This window comes from Bos grunniens, chromosome 20, assembly GCF_055505025.1.
Source record: "Bos grunniens cultivar Pamir isolate PY7600 chromosome 20, Bosgru_T2T1.0, whole genome shotgun sequence".
In the NCBI taxonomy this organism is placed as follows: domain Eukaryota; kingdom Metazoa; phylum Chordata; class Mammalia; order Artiodactyla; family Bovidae; genus Bos; species Bos grunniens.
The window spans coordinates 2531830-2549032 of record NC_141184.1 but is presented as its reverse complement, the minus strand read 5'-3'; the positions used below and the strand labels follow the sequence as shown (position 1 = coordinate 2549032).

Genomic DNA, 17203 nt, shown 5'->3' with positions numbered 1-17203 from the left:
CCCCTTGAGCTCTGGCCCCGCCCCCGGCTCCCCCGCTCCTCGCCCGCCCCCTCCCCGCCGCCCGCCCTCGCCGGCCGCTCCTGCCCCTCCCGCCGAGCACGTGGTGCCCCGCGCCGGCCGGGCCACCTCCGCCCGCCAAGCGCCCGGGCGGCCGGGGCGGGACCGCAGGCCGCGTCCCGGTCGGCGCGCCCGGCCGTCTGACAACCTGTCGACGCGGGTTTACAGCTGGCGGACACCGGGGTCTGCAGTTTCGCAGCCCTGGCGCGTCTTGCTTGCTCACAAAACACCACCTCGGCGCCTGCCTTCCCACCGTTGGGCCGGCAGGGAAGGGGCGGGCGGAGGCGCGGTGCCAGCCGGCGAGGAGCGCCCTCTCCTCCGAGCTCCGGGCTCCTCCTCGGACGTCCCCCCGGGACCTCTTTTGGCAGAAGTGCCCCTAAACCGGCGGGGCGTGGCACCCCGAGGCGGGCAGGGTGTCCCCCTGCCCCCGCCACCCGGGATTAACGGGGCATCCCTCCGGCAGGGGCTGGCTCTCTGCACTCGGAGAGGCGGGCACCCGCCGAGCACCGCGAGCTTTTCCAGCGGTGTGAACTTTGAGAAAGGCCACCGGCTGGGAAGCTTGAAGGAAGCTAACGGCTGGTTCTTTGGGGGCGGGGCGGGGAGGGTACCTTTTCTTTGCGGAGAAAGTACCACCGCGGCGGGAGAGACACAGGCCGCCCCCGCCCTGGAGACAGGAGGGGCCAGCGTGGCCTGGACACCCCTCGTTTGTCCACTAGGCGAGCAGATGCTGGAAGTCAGCTTGTGCGCAGCGCGCCGGCCCGAGGCGGCGCCGCGACGAGCCCGGGGACGGGGCGTCAGGCTCCCGCCGCCCTCGCCCCTTCTCTCCTCCGCCTGACCGCCCGCCCGAAGAGCCGAGAGCGACACGGCAGGGCATCGCGTGCGCTCGGGAGGGCGGATCCGGGGTGCCTGGGGTCTGGTGGGGCTGGGGCGCAGACGCCCAAAATGCTTGGTCCTCCTGGCCTCCCTGCCTGCGCCTTGGACCGCGCTGGGGCAGGCCGCTCCGGCCCTGGAGGCTGGGTGGGCAGCGCGCCCCCGGGTATTCGCCTGGGCTCCCTCTCCGAAGCTGCGGCCAGAGCTCGGCGAGTACTCCCTGCAGCTGCATTCCGGCGCGCGGAGCCATGCAGGGGTGGCGTCCGTGGGCCTGGTGTCCAGCTCGCTTTGGGCCGGTTGGAGACCACAGAACTGAGGTCAGGTCCTGAGCGCGCTCTATGTCTGTACCTTGGATACCCAGGCATCCATCTCCAGCCTCTAACTCCCTCTTCCAGTTACTAGGGACCTTCCAGGCCCAGGGACTTTGGAAGCATCCGGAGAGATTCGGGTTCCCCAGCTGGAGACCTGAGGACAGAGCCAGCGCCTATAATTAGCCACAATAACGCCCATAATAGTAATTACTAATTACCAGCTGTGTAACCAGGCTTTATTTTCTGTGTTCAGAGTCAGATTTTCTTCCTGGTCATGCTCCCCCCGCCCCCCCACCTTATCTCCACCCCCGACCTCACCCCACCAGTCCCTCTTACCCACAGCAACTGCTAGGACTCCTTTCCTGCGGTGCCAGCTTCTGGGGGTGGGAGGGCAGCGGGCAGATGGGCGCTCCTGCTCTGGGAAGCCCCTGACCACAGCTTCCTCCTGCCCCCCAGCCCCCCAGCCCACACTCCCCAACCCCCTCTCTCGCCAACACCCAAAACAAACCAATGCGCCTTGGCCACTGTCCTGTTTAGCAAGCTCCAGTGTCACGTTTCAGGATGACAGGTAAACACAGGTAAGATAAGGCCTCTTGTGAGACCTGAAGAGCCAGATGGAATGTATGCCCAGAGAAATTCCCGGTGTCAAGATTGAGCCACAGGATGAATCACCTTCTTCCCAGCCCTACCTGCAGCTGTGTGAGCCCCTCACACCATAGCCATCCCAGCCTGGGGAAGATGGAGGAAGACAGGACAGCCTTGTCCTGACCCCCAAGGGGCTCAGCAATGCCGCCCTCCACGCTCTGGCTGTATCTGCATCACCTCCTTTCTGGTCCTGGAGTGATTCAGGTTCCTGAACGCACCCGAGAGGTGAGTGGGAAGGGCCCACCAGAAATGGTTCCTGGGGATAAGGCGGTTCTGGGGGAACTGGTACTAAGAAGGCCTGTGGACTGGCCCCCAGGGAGCCCTGGCAAGATGCCTGGGGGTGCCTGTAGGCCTCCCCGAGTGCCAGGCACAGGATCCTAATGGAGTCTGGCAACCACCCCTTCCCTTCTTTCTCCTTGGTACAGGGGTACAGGGGAACCCCAAAATTTGCACATAGAAAACTTGGAAGCAATGTACACAAAAAATAAATTTAAAAAAATTAAATGTGTCCAATCATCAAGAGGGGAGCAGAGAAAGATCTAGAACTTCCTGGCTCAGTGTCTTTCCACTGGCCCTCTACTTATTTTTAATGTCAAGTGGTGAAGTAGAGCCCAGGAAGGCCCAGGGTGCCTGAGCCAGGAGAGTGGCCCTCTGCCCAAAACCTCCTTGGGGCTGACTTGACTAAGCACTAATGGATACAGAATTTTCCCCAAGAGGTCAGCCCAGCTCAGCAGCTCAGCTCTTCTGACGACGTCCAGGCCATCCACAGGACGACCCTGGCCCTGCACCAGAGGCTGGGGTTGGGGGGTGTGGGCGGTGGAGCTCCAGCTGTCCCTCCCTCGGAAACCACAGTTCCCAGCCCGGCTGCTCTGGGCCCAAGCGGGGAGAGCCCCGCTTCGCAGAACGTCAGTCACCATCGCCGCCTTCCCTGGGGTGGCTCAGGGGGGCCGGATGCCTGGTCCGGGAGCCGCAGGGACGGGGCATTCCCCCAGCCGGTCTCCTCCCGGTCTGCCCAGAGCCAGAGACAGGGCCTGGGAGCCGTGCAAAGCCGGACCTAGGGGTCGCTGCAAGGTCGAATCGGAGCTCGGGCAGGCTGGGTCCGGGAGCCCTGTGCTCAGTAAGGACCCCCCACCCTCTCAGGGACCCGAGGCGATTGGCCTCCATCACGCCGCAGAGCTCCCTTTGGCTGGAAAGCCCGGACTCTTGGCGCCCCTCACGGCTAGGACATGAGCCTCGGGAGGCACCCACGCGTGTGCAGGGCCCGCGTGTGCAGACGCGGCTCCGGAGGTAGGTGACTCTGCTGGGCGGGGTGAAAGATTCCCAGGCCGCTTACCGGGAGGGGGCGGGCCTGGGGTGATGGGTGAACAAGGCGCGTTTGAACCAACTTGGCGGAAAGTTCATTTGCTCCGTTCCATTATGGCGGGCGGGGGTGGGGAGCGAGTTTTCTAACTGGAGGGAATTGCTATCACCCACCTGAAGCATATCCTGTGCTTTTTCTTTCCCCAGACCCCCATAAAAGTTCCTCCAGTTCCCTTCCCTACCTCTGCCCACCGCACCCTCTGTTTACATAAGAATGAGATTAAGTGTACCAAATAGCATCCTCGTTTACAATTTTATTCCCTCGGAAATAAACCTCCAGCCTTGCGGACCCAGGTCTCTGAGGAAGAGGAGGAAGCTCCTGGGGACCCAGTCCAATCCCCGAGCCCTCACGGACCTCCCTTTGTCACCAAGGCCGGGGCCACTTAGACCTACTCAGGCACAGCGGGCGGCGCCTCGGCCCTGTCTCCTGCCTTTCCAAACGGCCCGTATTTGATTTGCAGATATCGGGGCTGCCTCTCCGGGCCGCAGCTCGGATCAGAGGCCGGCTGGGTGGCCTGACCCTGGCGGCACCCTGCCCCTGCGGCCAGTCCCCCGCCCCAAACCTTGCACCCCGATGGATGAAACCCAGGTCAACACTTTGGACCTTTCTCCAGCAGGATCCAGCCGGAAAGCCACCCCCGCTTAGCGACAGCGAGGCGAGTGTCAAACAGTCCCCGGGCAGCCGAGACCCTCTCAGGAGCGTCCAGCTCTCACCGTGGAGCCCAAGGGCTCCAGCCCGGAGCCAGCCGGGTTGGCCGGGCCACGGTGATTCCGCAGTTCCCTCGGTCTGGACCCCTCCGGGCCGGGCCTGCGCGCTCCGGCGACTCCAGGCCCAGACCCACGCGGAGCCCGACCGAAGGTTAGCCCTGGTGCCTCCCGGCCTAGAGTAGCACCCAGCAAACGTCCAGAGCGAGCGGGACTGCCGAGACCCCGCGGCGAGACTTGCTCGCCTGCCTTGGCACGACAAGCCCAGTGGGGCCGGCGGAGGAGATTCCAGAAAAACCCGGGGAGAAAAATCGCCGTGCAGCAAGGGCGGTGGGCGGCCAGATGCTCGGGGCCAAGCCCCGCACGAACGTAGAGCGCGTGTCTGGACGGAGGGGGCCGTGCGCCCCGGGCGCGGCGAGCCTACTGAGCCGGCCTCCGTTTCCCCCGGTGGAGACACGGACCACAGGGCCCCGGCCTGGAGTGTCGGAGGAAGCGAATTACATGCGTGTGCGCACATGTCAATATTTTATAAACCTCCCCTTAATTAACCAGATCATTTCCATTATGCCTCCAACCCCATCCACCGCAACGGTGTGAGGGTTTGCAGGCTTTATAATTCGATGCCACCAGACGGTTGCTCGGGGGCAGAGGTGTGATCGCCCGCGCCAGCTGCGCTTGTATTTATTTGTTTTTCTCCCGTGTTCCTGTAGGGCGCCATTATGCAGTTTTTAATTAGTTTGTGTTTGTAGTTCACCCGTCCCAAATCAATGCCATCCCGGAGCACGGCGATGTAAATTCTCGAAGTACAGGTGTAGCTGCCTGCTCGGGAACACGGGGAAGCGCGTGTCTGACAAATGAAAGCCGGGCGGACTGTCAGCTCTCGGCAGCCAAGAGGCGCAGATCAAAGCCATAGGGGACTCCTGCGCCCTCGGAGCGCCTCAGTGGCGGCGGCTCCTAATGCTATTAGAGGGAGAGTCGGGTGCAGCTCGGCGTGGGGGACAAAGTGACTTTTCATTTTGCTGGAATCCTGGGTTCCCTGGGCCAGCGCTGGCCTCCCGCGCGCTCTGGCCTTGGGGCCTGGTGGGCGCTGGGCACCCTGCGTCAGGCTCCCGCCCCGGATGCCCGGCTGGCTGTGGGCGCGCGTGCCCGGACCCAGTGCTGGAGAAAGGTCATTGCCACTTCCAGCGGGGTTCCGCAGCCCTTTCATAGAACCCACGGCCAACAGCCAGGACTTTGGGAATCTCCAGACTGGAGAACCCCCCTCACCCCCACTCCCAGGTCCCGCTCATTTCTCTTCTTGAAATGACCTCTGTGCAATGAGTGTAAATTATTCTTCCCAGCCACCAGGGAATTCTTTTAAAGATTTTTTTTTTTGGATCGGGAATAAGAGATTGTTCATCTTTAACTAGACCACATAGAAATTATGATTCAACAGCAGTGTGTATTTAATTAGAGTAATCTCACTTGAATTTAATTACCTAATGAATTATTTGTTTAAAAGGTAGAACGTCTTGTTTGCCAAGCGTGGTGCAGACCTCTGATAAGAACTTGTGTTATAAGGACATTACAGTATAAAGCAGCCATGTAGTAAGGTTTGGTTTTAACTCTTTGCGTGTGTAATGGTTACTGTAGCACTCAACACACACACTGAGATCATGTCCGGAAGGCTGAGGGGAGGGCAGAAGCTCCCATTAGCCAAACAGAGGCTTAGTTCTGTTGTGCAGGCAGGGCCCCTTCGAAATTAATATCTTCCAACCCCTTTCCTCATACACATCTATTTTTAAATGTATTTTTCAATAGTTTTGTGTGTGTGTGCCAGATGACAGCTGCCTATTATGACTCATTTTATGATTCATATTTGCAATGAAGTGGTACATCTCCTTCAGGAAAACTCCAGCCTAGCTTCTCTGGGTGCCTGAACCTCCATACTAGTGACAGGAAGGCTTTCTGAGGTCATTGAACATTAGAGGAAGGGAAGCTACAATGCCCCAGACTGTGATCTTAACCCCTAGTGCCTAAATAATGGAAGGATTTCATCCCCTCTCATTTTGTAAGAGCAAATGACTCCAAACCGTGCCACCCTTTCCAGTGGGCTCTGAAGGGGATGTGTCTCCAGCTAAACATACATGAAATCCACCTGGTTGAATTCCACTGTTATTTTCATTCATAGGTCATTAACCAGATATTTAATTGTAGATTTGGGCACTATTATCACATAAATATTAAGTATTAATAATATAGTGTTCAACTAAGTAGGAATAGGCTTATGAGAAAAAATAAAAAACTTTGATAAGAATTATTAACTTTTTTAGAGTCTCTTATTTTTATCACAGCTGTGCATTTTAAAACCAATGCTTTAGCAACTGATAGTGGTTATTAATAAATTATAAACTTAATCATGTTAAGTTATGGTTATAGTCGCATCTTTCTTCCTAAGAAATAGATCTACATGAATACATATTTTAAACTTAGTTATAAATTTACTTCACATATTCTTCCAAATAACAACTGATAATAACAACCAGAAAGGACATGAGATAATGGCTTAGGGATGATAGTACATTCCTCAGATCTGAGCAAATCCAAAGACGATTTGCTAGTAAAACCCTCAAAGAAAACGGTTTGTGAGTGATGGAAGAAGGAAAATACTAAATAGCATGTTTATGCTGGGCTCTTTCCAAAATGTTTGAAATTTAGACCAAAGAGTATTCCATCTCCCATGAGTCCCTCTCAACCCTCAATCACTTACATTATTAAAGATAAAACCTACCTACTAGAAATACCTTTGTAAAATACCGATTGATAAATATAGGTCCATACAACAGTCTGGGTAGAAATTTTCATCTTCCATGCATAATGTGTGGACCACAAGTCACTGGCTGATAGGTTAAAAATCTATTCATTTAAGAGGCATTCATTCAACAAAAGTACCCCCACAGAGGACTCTTTGGGAGTTCAGGAGACTGTTTCTGGAAAGTTCTGAAGATAGGCAAAGACCACCAGCATCTTCTAGGACCATTCTCATAGAAGAGCAAAACCGGGGGTATGAGTGCTCAAAAGATTTCCCAGGCGAGAGTACTGGACTGGGTTGCCATTTCCTCCTCCAGGGCGACCTTCCCAACCCAGGGATGGAACCCACATCTCGGAGTCTCCTTCACTGCAGGAGGATTCTTTACCTTTGATCCACCAGAGAAGCCTGAATGGTCTGAGGGGGGAGCCTTAAAAAGCCCCAGACCAGGGGCACCTTTGCCTGCTCTTGTACAGACATCCCTTGTACTGTAAGGGTGCCCAGGGATTCTCCGGAGTTCAGTGCGTCTGTCTGCCTGTCTGCCACTTCCCCTCCTCTTCACCCCTGGCAAGAAAAACCACACAGAGAGGCCCAAGGTGACGCCATCCTTGAGGGTGTTGAGTGAGTGTGGATGCAAGGTGGAAATGAGGTGCTGAGAGAAGGAAGAAGCTCAGGAGGGGAGGTTTTCTTCTCCCAGACACTCCTGCAGAGGATCCTTTGGCCCAGGGAGCGCAGCACCTCCATGACCCAGGAGGAGGCCCCTGTGGGCAGAGCCCCAGGTCAGGAAGGTCCCCTTCTCTGATTCCTGCATGCCTGCCCTCCCGAGCCCCTGCTCTTAGAGCCCCTCCTAATGCTGTTCAGCTGAGGAAGGCTCCCAGGTCCCGGACAGGTCGTCCACGCTGCCAGCTGCAGGCACCCTTTGCCCTCCAATGCGAAAGCACGTGGCCTATGGTCCACCCTCTTGGCAATAAACTGAGTGACTGGCAGGCTAATCCTAGCCCCAGATTCAACCTGGGATGGCCGTCAATGGTCAGAGGTGGGTCAGCTCAACCTCTTGCACAGGGAATATTGTGTTTTACTAAGGGACTATCTGTGCATGGACACAAAGCTTGCGGGAAAGACCCACTCTCTGCATGGAAGGGCGGGGGAGGGCCGGTCCTCCCCAACCTCTCTTTGAAGAAAGGGAGGATTAACACCCTCTTGGCCAGTGACCACTGCCTCTCAGATGCAGCTGATGGCAGAAGCCAGTTTGGAAGAGGCCTTCTGAATCCTGCCACCCATCTTAAGCTGCCCCGGCCACCACAACAAGACCCTGCAGCCTGTGGTTTCAACAAGGGAAGTATGTCTTCTCACAGTTCTGGGGGCCGGAAGTCCAAGGTCAAGGTGTCGGCAGGTTTGATCTCTCTCCCCCTGGCTTGCAGATGGCTTCCTTTCTGGTCCTGCTGGTCCTCTGTGAGTCCGGGTTTCTCTTTTTTAGGATTACTGGTCAGATTGGATGACGACCCACCCTAAAGAGCTCATTTTAAAAGATGAATGAATGATAGTCACTCATTTCTGTGACCCCGTGAACTGTAGCCCACCAAGCTCCTCTGTCCATGGGATTCTCCAGGCAAGAAAAACGGAGTGGGTTGCCATTTCCTCCTCCATCATTTAAAAAGAATCACATCTTAATTTAAAGGCCCATCTTCAAATACTGTTACCTTCTGAGGTGTTACGGGGTTAGGCCTTTAGAGGGAATGCAGTTCAACTCAGAACACCACCCACGGCCACCCAGCCCCCTCCCACTCCAAACAGCATCAGGGTTCATTAGCTGAAGCCCTGCTCACTTCTGACACAATAATACATCCTTTAGTTTGGAGGCAGAAAAATCCTAGAAGAAGCTCCAGAGTTGTTCCCTCCTCAATTTTGTAAAGAACAAGAACATCTTCATTAAAATCAAAACAAAAATGTGTAATGTTCAGTAGGGTATTATATTCCCTATATGAAGCCTTCTCAGTGTTGGTTATTATCAGAGGCTGAAGTTGGCCACTCTGTCCATCTCAACTATAAGAGGACTTTCGTGTAACAGGGTTAAACTCTAGACGAGAAGAGCCTTAGTTTTGAAGCAAGCATGTCTGAGAAAGTGAATTTTATTCTAAGCCTGTAGTGATGTCTGCCTTGTCTCCATCCCTCTGAGGCCGTCCAGCGGCTCTAGGAGGCTCTGCGCCATAGATGCAGCCCCCCTGCCTCCCGGTCAATTATCTCAGAAAAATTTCAAAGTATCAGTTAAGCCCTGTTTCCCAGATTTTGCTAAAGAGGCAAAGACTGCACAGTAGTTAAGCCTCTGACTCGAATCTGCTGGGGCCCTAAGGTTGAGGGTTAGGGCGTAGACATAAGTCTGTGGTTGGGAAGGAATTGCCAAAAAAAAAAAAAAAGGAAAATTTGAGCCCCATTCCGTCTTTTATCAGCAGCCGCACCTCTCTGCCAGCAGATGCATCATCAGCAAGGCGGTGGGGTGCTGGGAGAGCCCTGGCGATCATTTTATAGGCTGTGGACCGCGTGACATTATCTCTAGAGTCGAGCTAAGTGGTGTGTCTAAGGTCACTTAGCCAGTGTGTAATAAATCCAGGATTAGAACCTCAGCACGCAGTTCGACAGTGTGACAGGACACACGGATTCTCTGATCTCCAGATGCAACCTCCTTCCCACCCTCTCCTCCCAAACCCCGATGGAGCCCCTGCCCCTGGGTCCACCGATCCTGTCTCAAGACCACCAGTAGGCAACTTGGGGTGCTCCTGGCTCCTTCCTCCCTCCATCTTCCTTCCTTTCTACCCCTTTTTTTCATTTATTCTCGTAACAGGCACTTGTGGAGGAACCACTTTAAGAAACGGACAGCGTCATGTGCTGCGAGGGATGCTAAGATAAAGGAGACAGCTGACCTGATCACCTAAGTGTCTAAGGTGAGGTTGACAGTTTGGTAAAACACATACAAACAGCTCCTTACTCTGCAAGGCAGAAAGAAGTGCCAAGAGGGATCTCCTCGTTCTTTAACATCAGTATCTCAGCTCCAAATCCCCCTTTACGTTTGTTTGGCTCTGTGATGCTGAGCTCTGCAAGCCCCATGTCTGCATCGCTAGTATCTTTCCCTTAGACTCTGCCAACGGAGGATGCTTGGTGGTGTGGGGCTGGTGTGTGTGTGTGGCGACTGGGGGGGGGAGGTGGATCCTGCAGGATGGAAGGAGCCTGTCCCGAATCACTTCCTGTGACTCTCATCACCCTCCCAGGCACTCTTCACCTCGGTGGCAGTGGGTCCTTCCTGTAGCATCAGCTGAGTCCAGTGTTCGGGTTTCTAGCCTCACAGGACCAGACGGTCGTGTCTCCTTGGGAGCCAGAGCTGGTGACCAGCGTCTCCGATCCAGAGGTCCGGGGTCCGGCTCCTGGGGCTCTTTGAACTTTACTGTCTCTACCTTCCTTCTCCTGTTTCCTATTTTCACCTCTGCCTCTGAGGAGCCCCTATTTTCTTTGCCCCTTTTCCGTTAACTAGTGGGAAAAGTCTTTGTACTGTGTTTGCTAGGGCGGCTGTAACAAATGGTCCAGACTGGGAGGCTTACACGACAGAAATGGGTTCTCTCCCAGTCTGGAGATTGAAGGCCAAGGTCGAGGCGTGGCAGGGCTGGCTCCTGCTGAGCTTGTACGGGAGAATCGCCCCAGGCCCCTCTCCTACCCTCGGGAGGTTCCGGGTCATCTCTGGGGTCCACTGGCTTGAGAAGCATCACCCTGCTTTCCGCCTTCATCTTCACGTGGTTTTCACTCTGTGTGCATTTCTGGGTCCAAATCCCCCCTTTGCACAAGGACACCAGTCATACTGGATTAGGGTTCATACATACTCAAGTGTGACCTCATTTCAACTCATTACAGCTGCGAGGACTCTGTTTCTAAATCGGGTCTCATTCTGAGGCGATGAGGGTTAGAAATTCAGCATGGGAATCTGGACGTTGAGTGGGGGAAGAACAATTCAGCTGGCTACTGCTGCCGTGCAGTCGCTAAGTCGTGTCTGCCTCTTTTGCGGCCTCATGGACCATAACCCACTGGGCTCCTGTGTCCATGAGATTGTCCAGGAAAGAATGCTGGAAGGTGGTAACATTGCCTTCCCCATGGGATCTTCCACATCCAGGGATGGAACCCACATTTCCTGCATAGTAGGTGGAGGATTCTTTATGGCTGAGCCACCAGGGAAGCCCCAATTCAACATCTAACTGAGAATTGTCATGTTAACTTTCCTCTATCCAAATAACTAGGTAACTTCTGCTCCCGCAGTAGGCATGGGCTGATGCCCGGGACCCAGACGTAGGAATCAAAGGAAGAAGTTATTGACTCTGTCAGTGAGGAAAGGATGCAGCGACCTACCTCTTGAACCAGGGCTGAAAGGTGACCTGATTTGAGATGGGTAAAGCATGTGAGCAGAGGGTGTTCCCGAGGGCACACAGCAGGTCTCAGAAGCTGTGAGCACACTGGCCAGGCTGCAGCTGGCACCATCAGGGACAGGCAAGGAAGTGGGGCTGCAGCAGAGCGAGTTTCAGAAGCACGTGATGAGTTTGGACTGTGTTCTGGGCCATGAAAAGCTACGACAAACCTAGGCTGTGTATTAAAAAACAAAGACATCACTTTGCCAACAAAGGTACAGATAGTCGAAGCTATGATTTTTCCAGTAGTCATGTATGGATGTGAGAGCTGGACCATAAGGAAAGCTGAGCACCTAGGAATTGATGCTTCTGAATTGTGGTGTTGGAGAAGACTTTTGAGAGTCCCTTGTACAGAAAAGAGATCAAACCAGTCAATCCTAAAGGAAATCAACCATGAATATTCATTGGAAGGACTGATACTGAAGCTAAGGCTCCAATCGTTTGGCAATTTGATGTGAAGAACTGACTCATTAGAAAAGACCCTGATGCTGGGGAAGATTGAAGGTGGGAGGAGAAGAGGATGACAGAGGATGAGATGGTTGGATGGCATCACCAGTGCAATGAACATGAGTTTGAGTAAGCTGTGGGAGCTGATGATGGACAGGGAGGCCTGGCGTGCTGCAGTCCACGGGGTCGCAAAGAGTTGGACACGCCTGAGCAACTGAACGACAACCACTGGGCCCTGAGGAGGTTTGGGAGGTCTGAGGGCAGGAGACCCTGAAACGTGTCAGAGGAGAACTGGGTACCTGTGTAGGACAGAGATACAGAGCTGAGAACCTCTCAGCCATGGTGGCTGCCATACGGGTACCTACTCTGGGAGCGAAGCGCCTGAGTGCTCCTGGGGGTAGACAGGGAGACGGTGCACCTCCCAGCGCCCCGCTGTCCATGAGGAGTCCGCTCGGTGAAGTCATGGGGGAAGACTGGCCCTCCTTCCTGCTCATGCCTCCAGGCAGAACAGCTCCACTCCTTCATCTTACACCTCGGATTTCCAGAGAAGATTTTGTCTGAACAAAGGGGTTTTTTTGCCTTAATACGAACATCGGGACTCACTGAAGTGCGTGCTCATCAGGTTTTGGATCCTCTTATCTTCAAGGGATCTGAAGATGCATAAATCTCTGATTGGTTATGAAACCTGGCATATTCACACAGCTCCTTGCTCTGTCTGGATTCACTAGGTTTCCTCTACATATCCAGAATGTACAATCATACCTTTTACGACAGGGTACTGAAGAATTTGATTGATTTCTCAGGATGTATGAAATGTTAAAACAGAAATCTGGAGTGACACCAATGTAAGGGGGAAATAATGCTGTCCAATAAAGGCGATTACCATTATTATCATTATTAATGATATTATTGATACTTCCTCACTGACAGATGAAAACAAGTGACTTGCAAGCCTTCCCTTGGCATGAAAACTTTCAGGCCATTACCCAAAGACTGAGTTAATCGTTTCATCACTAGGGCAGATAAATAGAGGGATCATAAAGTGGGGTAACGATCCTTCCGTGTGTGCTGTGTCACAGAACTGATTGACACGAGGTGGAGTCCCTCCGTATCACAGGCAAAGTGCGATGCTGTCTAGCTGGTCTCCTTCCTGACTCCATAATGCACATGTACTACATGCAAAATGTATCATTGATTAGCATCTGCAAGGAACAAACTCAGTGCCAAGTAGTCCATTTATCAGTGCCCCGGGGGTAAACCCCTCCAGGCTTCCAGGAGTTCACTTGGTTTTATCTGGATAGGGGAAGCAAGCAGAAAATCTACCGTTGCAGTTTCGTTAACAGTTGGGTAGTTCACACACTCATCAAGGCTGTTGTCCATTTCCTGGCTGCTCATGCCTAACTGCATTATATCACAATGTAACCAGGTTATGTAAGAAGTTAAATAAAAGAAGCTCCATCGGAACCCTGGCGTGAACCCTCATCCCCACAGGAAGATTTACTCTTATCAGAAGAGATGTGATCTTGTAGAACAGTGTGTGTGTGTTAAGTCTCCCTGTCCAAGCACGGAGATTTGTACCCTCGCGTAAGGATGAAAGCTCCTGCTTCTCAAGTCTCATTCTGCGCCGTGTTGGAGCACTGTGAGACCACAGTGGATTTACTTCAAGAATTTGATGGTTGGTGACTTTCTGCAAATTCTTCCCTGGCCCTTGAATTCCCTATTTAATTTTATCATCAAGCCAAGCCATCCGAGGAGAAACCACCTCTCTAAGCCTTACTCCCACCCACCTGAAATACAAACATGTGAGCTACCCAGAACTTTAGTAAAATAGATATTGACTTTCTTGCTCGGAAGAATCATCCTTTACTTGTCACCGCCCCCCCCCCCCCCACCCATTAGTCTGTCCACCTCCAAACATGTTCCCTCCTCTGATAACTCACTCTCCTTTTTGCCCTGGCTGCCTGAATCCATGTACTATGACTTCTGCCTCCCAAAAGTCTTTGAGAACCAGCCACATCCCGCCACAGTTCAAGCCCGTAGCTTGTCCCAAGGGCCATCTTTCCGTGGTGACTTCACCGGCAGTGGCCTTCATTTTACTCCCCTGCTGAAGTTTCCCTGGTCCCCCCTTGACTACAGAGTAAACAGCCTCACCTCCTTAGCACACTGTACGTCAGCCTTCAGGCTTGGAATGTCTTTACTGGAGCTGGAAGGAGCTGAGCAGCTGTGGCTCTTCTCCTATCTCCTGGAAGGTCTATTTTAATGCAATTGAGTGTTTCCTCTAGAGGAGAGAGGATTCCTGGTGCAATGCAAGCGTTGGCTTTTGTCTGCATCTATCATTTATTACTCCGATTGCTTCCATTTTCCAACCCACAGTCTGAGCCCAGACTTGTCTTCTCCTTTCCAAGCTCATCTTTCATTCCTTGGTATTTAACATCCAGCTGGAAAACCCATATATTACCTTGCCATTCCAAAGCTTCAGAATTCCTTGGAAAGCATGTTAAAATGTGTGGCTCTTGCCTAGGAACCTTCTGACTTACTAGATATGGAGGTGGGTCCACAGTTGAATTCTAAATAGATTTGTTTGGGATTTGGTTGAAAACACACATTTTAAAAAAATTGTTTATGTTTAATTGAAGAATAATTGCTTTACAATATTGGGTTGATTTCTGCCATACAGCAACCTGAATTAGCCACAGGTATACATATGTCCCCTCCCTCTTGAATCTCCCACCCACCTCCCACCTTTTCCACCCCTCTAGGCTGGAAAACACACATTTTTGAAAAACACATTCATGACAAAGCGTCCTAGACACACAGTGTGACCCTTCAGCTTCTGTGAACTTCACTGCAGTATCCTGCAGACCCTAAAGTCTGTGTGGATGGCTGGTCCTGCCACCCACTGCCACTGATACTAGCCCCCACGCTCTTCTGTTTCTCTGTTTGCTCCCTGTCTGCTCACTTTGCCCTTAATCTCTTCTTCTTCCCTCCTTGGTGCCCTCATGAGCTCTCTCCTGCACCTTCTCTCAGTCTAGGCACCCTCAGTGGAGACCCTCCTCCAGACTCTGGGCTTTCACCACTGGCCTTCCAGACCTGCGTCTCTCATCCAAATCTCAGCCAAGTTGCAGACCCCAATACCCAGCTGCAGGGGCCTCATCCTCAGCGGGCAACCTGCAGGGGTACCTGCTTCTCTTCATGTCTCTGCGATGCTAGCGGAGAGTCCTACCCTGCCTGATGTAGTTCATATCTTGGTAGCCAGCCTGACGCCTCATTAAGCTGTCCACCTTAAATTCGATCTTGTTCATCATCCCTTTATTGGTTGTCATTGTTGTTCAGTCGCTCGGTCGTGTCTGACTCTTTGTGACCCCATGGACTGCAGCATGCCAGACTTCCCTGTTCTTCACCATCTCCCAGAGTTCACTCAAACTCATGTCCATTGAGTTGGCGATGGCATCCAACCATCTCATCCTCTCGTCCCCTTCTCTTCCTGCCCTCAATCTTTCCCAGCATCAGGGTCTTTTTCAATGAGACAGCTCTTTGCATCAAGTGGCCAAGGTATTGGAGCTGTAGCTTCAGCATCAGTCCTGCCAATGAATGTTCAGGACTGATTTCCTTTAGGATTGACTGGTTTGATCTCCTTGCTGACCAAGGGAGTCTCAAGAGGCTTCTCCAACACCACAGTTTGAAAGCATCAGTTCTTCGGTGCTTAGCCTTCTTTATGATTCAACTCTCACATCCTTACATAACTACTGGAAAAACCATAGTTTGACTCTACAGACCTTTGTCAGCAAAGTGATGTCTTTGATTTTGTTCTTTGACTGAAGTTTTTTCTATACATAAAGGGCAGGCTGAGAACATGGCTGGGGAACCATTCCAGGAGGGCCTCGCAGGGTCCTGCTCAGTTACAGGGGGAGTAACATGCACATATTCCTGTCAGTAAAGTTTTTTGTGTAAAATAAAATACCCCTTGACAGCCCCATCTGCTGCCTTCCTCTGTCGAGTCTGCTCCTCTCAGAGGCACCTGCTCTCCCAGCCCTGGGTTACCCTTCCTGCCCCTCTGCACACTCATAGACAGGCATGTGCACACCTACGCATGTGCCTGTGTGTGGCTTTGTGAGTCTTTGTTCACGTGACACAGGCCCACTTTGACAATCGTCTGTAACTCAGGTTCATCTTAGACGTCTTCCTTATTGCTTCCATGGCAGCATGCACAGATCCTCACTGCTGGTCAGACACCATTGCTCAGGATCCCAGAGTTGATTGAATTACCTCCCAATTAAGGGCATTTCATGGTGTTTAGTCAGTTACTAGCCACATTGGGCTGTGGGGTTTTTCCAGTAGTCATGTGCGGATATGAGAGTTGGACCATAAAGAAGGCTGAGTGCCAAAGAGTTGATGCTTTTGAACTGTTGTGCTGGAGAAGACTCTTGAGAGGCCCTTGAACTGCAAGGACATCCAACCAGTCTATCGTAAAGGAGATCAGTCCTGAATATTCATTGGAAGGACTGATGCTGAAGCTGAAGCTCCATCCTTTGGCCACCTGATGCGAAGAGTTGACTCATTTGAAAAGACCCTGCTGCTGGGAAAGATTGAAGACAGGAGGAGAAGGGGACGACAGAGGATGAGATGGTTGGATGGCATCACAGATTCAATGGACATGAGTTTGAGCAAGTTCCGGGAGACAGTGAAGGACAGCAAAGCCTGGCGTGCTGCGGTCTGTGGGGTCGCAAAGAGTCAGACACGACTGAGTGGCTGCACGACAACCACCACAGGGGCTGCGGCACAGTCTGGCGCAGGCAGCTCCGGCCCAGGCACGGGTCTCTCCAGCCTGGATATGTTTGCACTTCTGCTGGGGCTGCTGTTGCAAAAGTGCCCAGGTCTCCTCCACAGTGATGACGGGGGAGCCCCCTGAGCACTGGGGGTGACTCCTCGTGGGGAAGCCAGGGCCCCTGGTGAGCTGGGAGCCCCCCACACCCTCCGGGGGGCCGGCTGTCCCCTACTGCTGTCTGCCCTGGGGCGGCCCGGGTGAAAGGGCAAAGGGCACTGGGCACAGAGCACACCCGGGGAGCCCTCACTCCAGGGCGGGGATGGGCAGAGGGTGCTGGTGCACAGGGGCCACCCTGAGAACCACGGGGTCCCGGGCCAGCCCCCGAGGCCACCGGCGGGCCCTCAGGAACGCAGGCTCCCACTATGAAGTGGGCGCGGACACGCTGGGGGCGCGGCCCAGATGCACTTCTGCTGTGGGGCCCTGCGGGTGGAGAGGGGCCGGGGCCACAAGGAAGAGACTGGTCCTGAATGAGGGGTGGCGGGTTTGCCCGCGGGGACACTGAGGGCTGGCTGCTGGAGGCAGCTGGGCCCAGCACGGGGGACAGCGGCCCAGTGACCAGGGCCCACCTCGGGCCACTCTCCCCGCAGGATCCAGAGCAGGGCAGCACCCAGAACCCTGAGGGCAGAGGGCAGCAGGGCGCCCCCGGGCCCTGGCCTGGGCATCCCTGTGGTCCACTCTGTCTATACATGGCAGGCGCCGCACCGAGCCCATGTGGACAGAGCCCCCAGACAGCGGTCACATTTGAGAGGAGGTC

General features: G+C 53.6%; 1 long non-coding RNA gene across 1 annotated transcript; it reads left to right on the top strand.

The window, feature by feature from the left end:
- Nucleotides 1–9: 9 nt before the first annotated feature.
- On the top strand, nt 10–13322 carry LOC147350039 (uncharacterized). The gene is made up of 4 exons (XR_015149148.1): nt 10–2108; nt 3024–3170; nt 9575–9674; nt 9999–13322. It is a non-coding gene; the product is annotated as an uncharacterized LOC147350039 (long non-coding RNA).
- The last annotated feature ends 3881 nt before the right edge of the window (nt 13323–17203 follow it).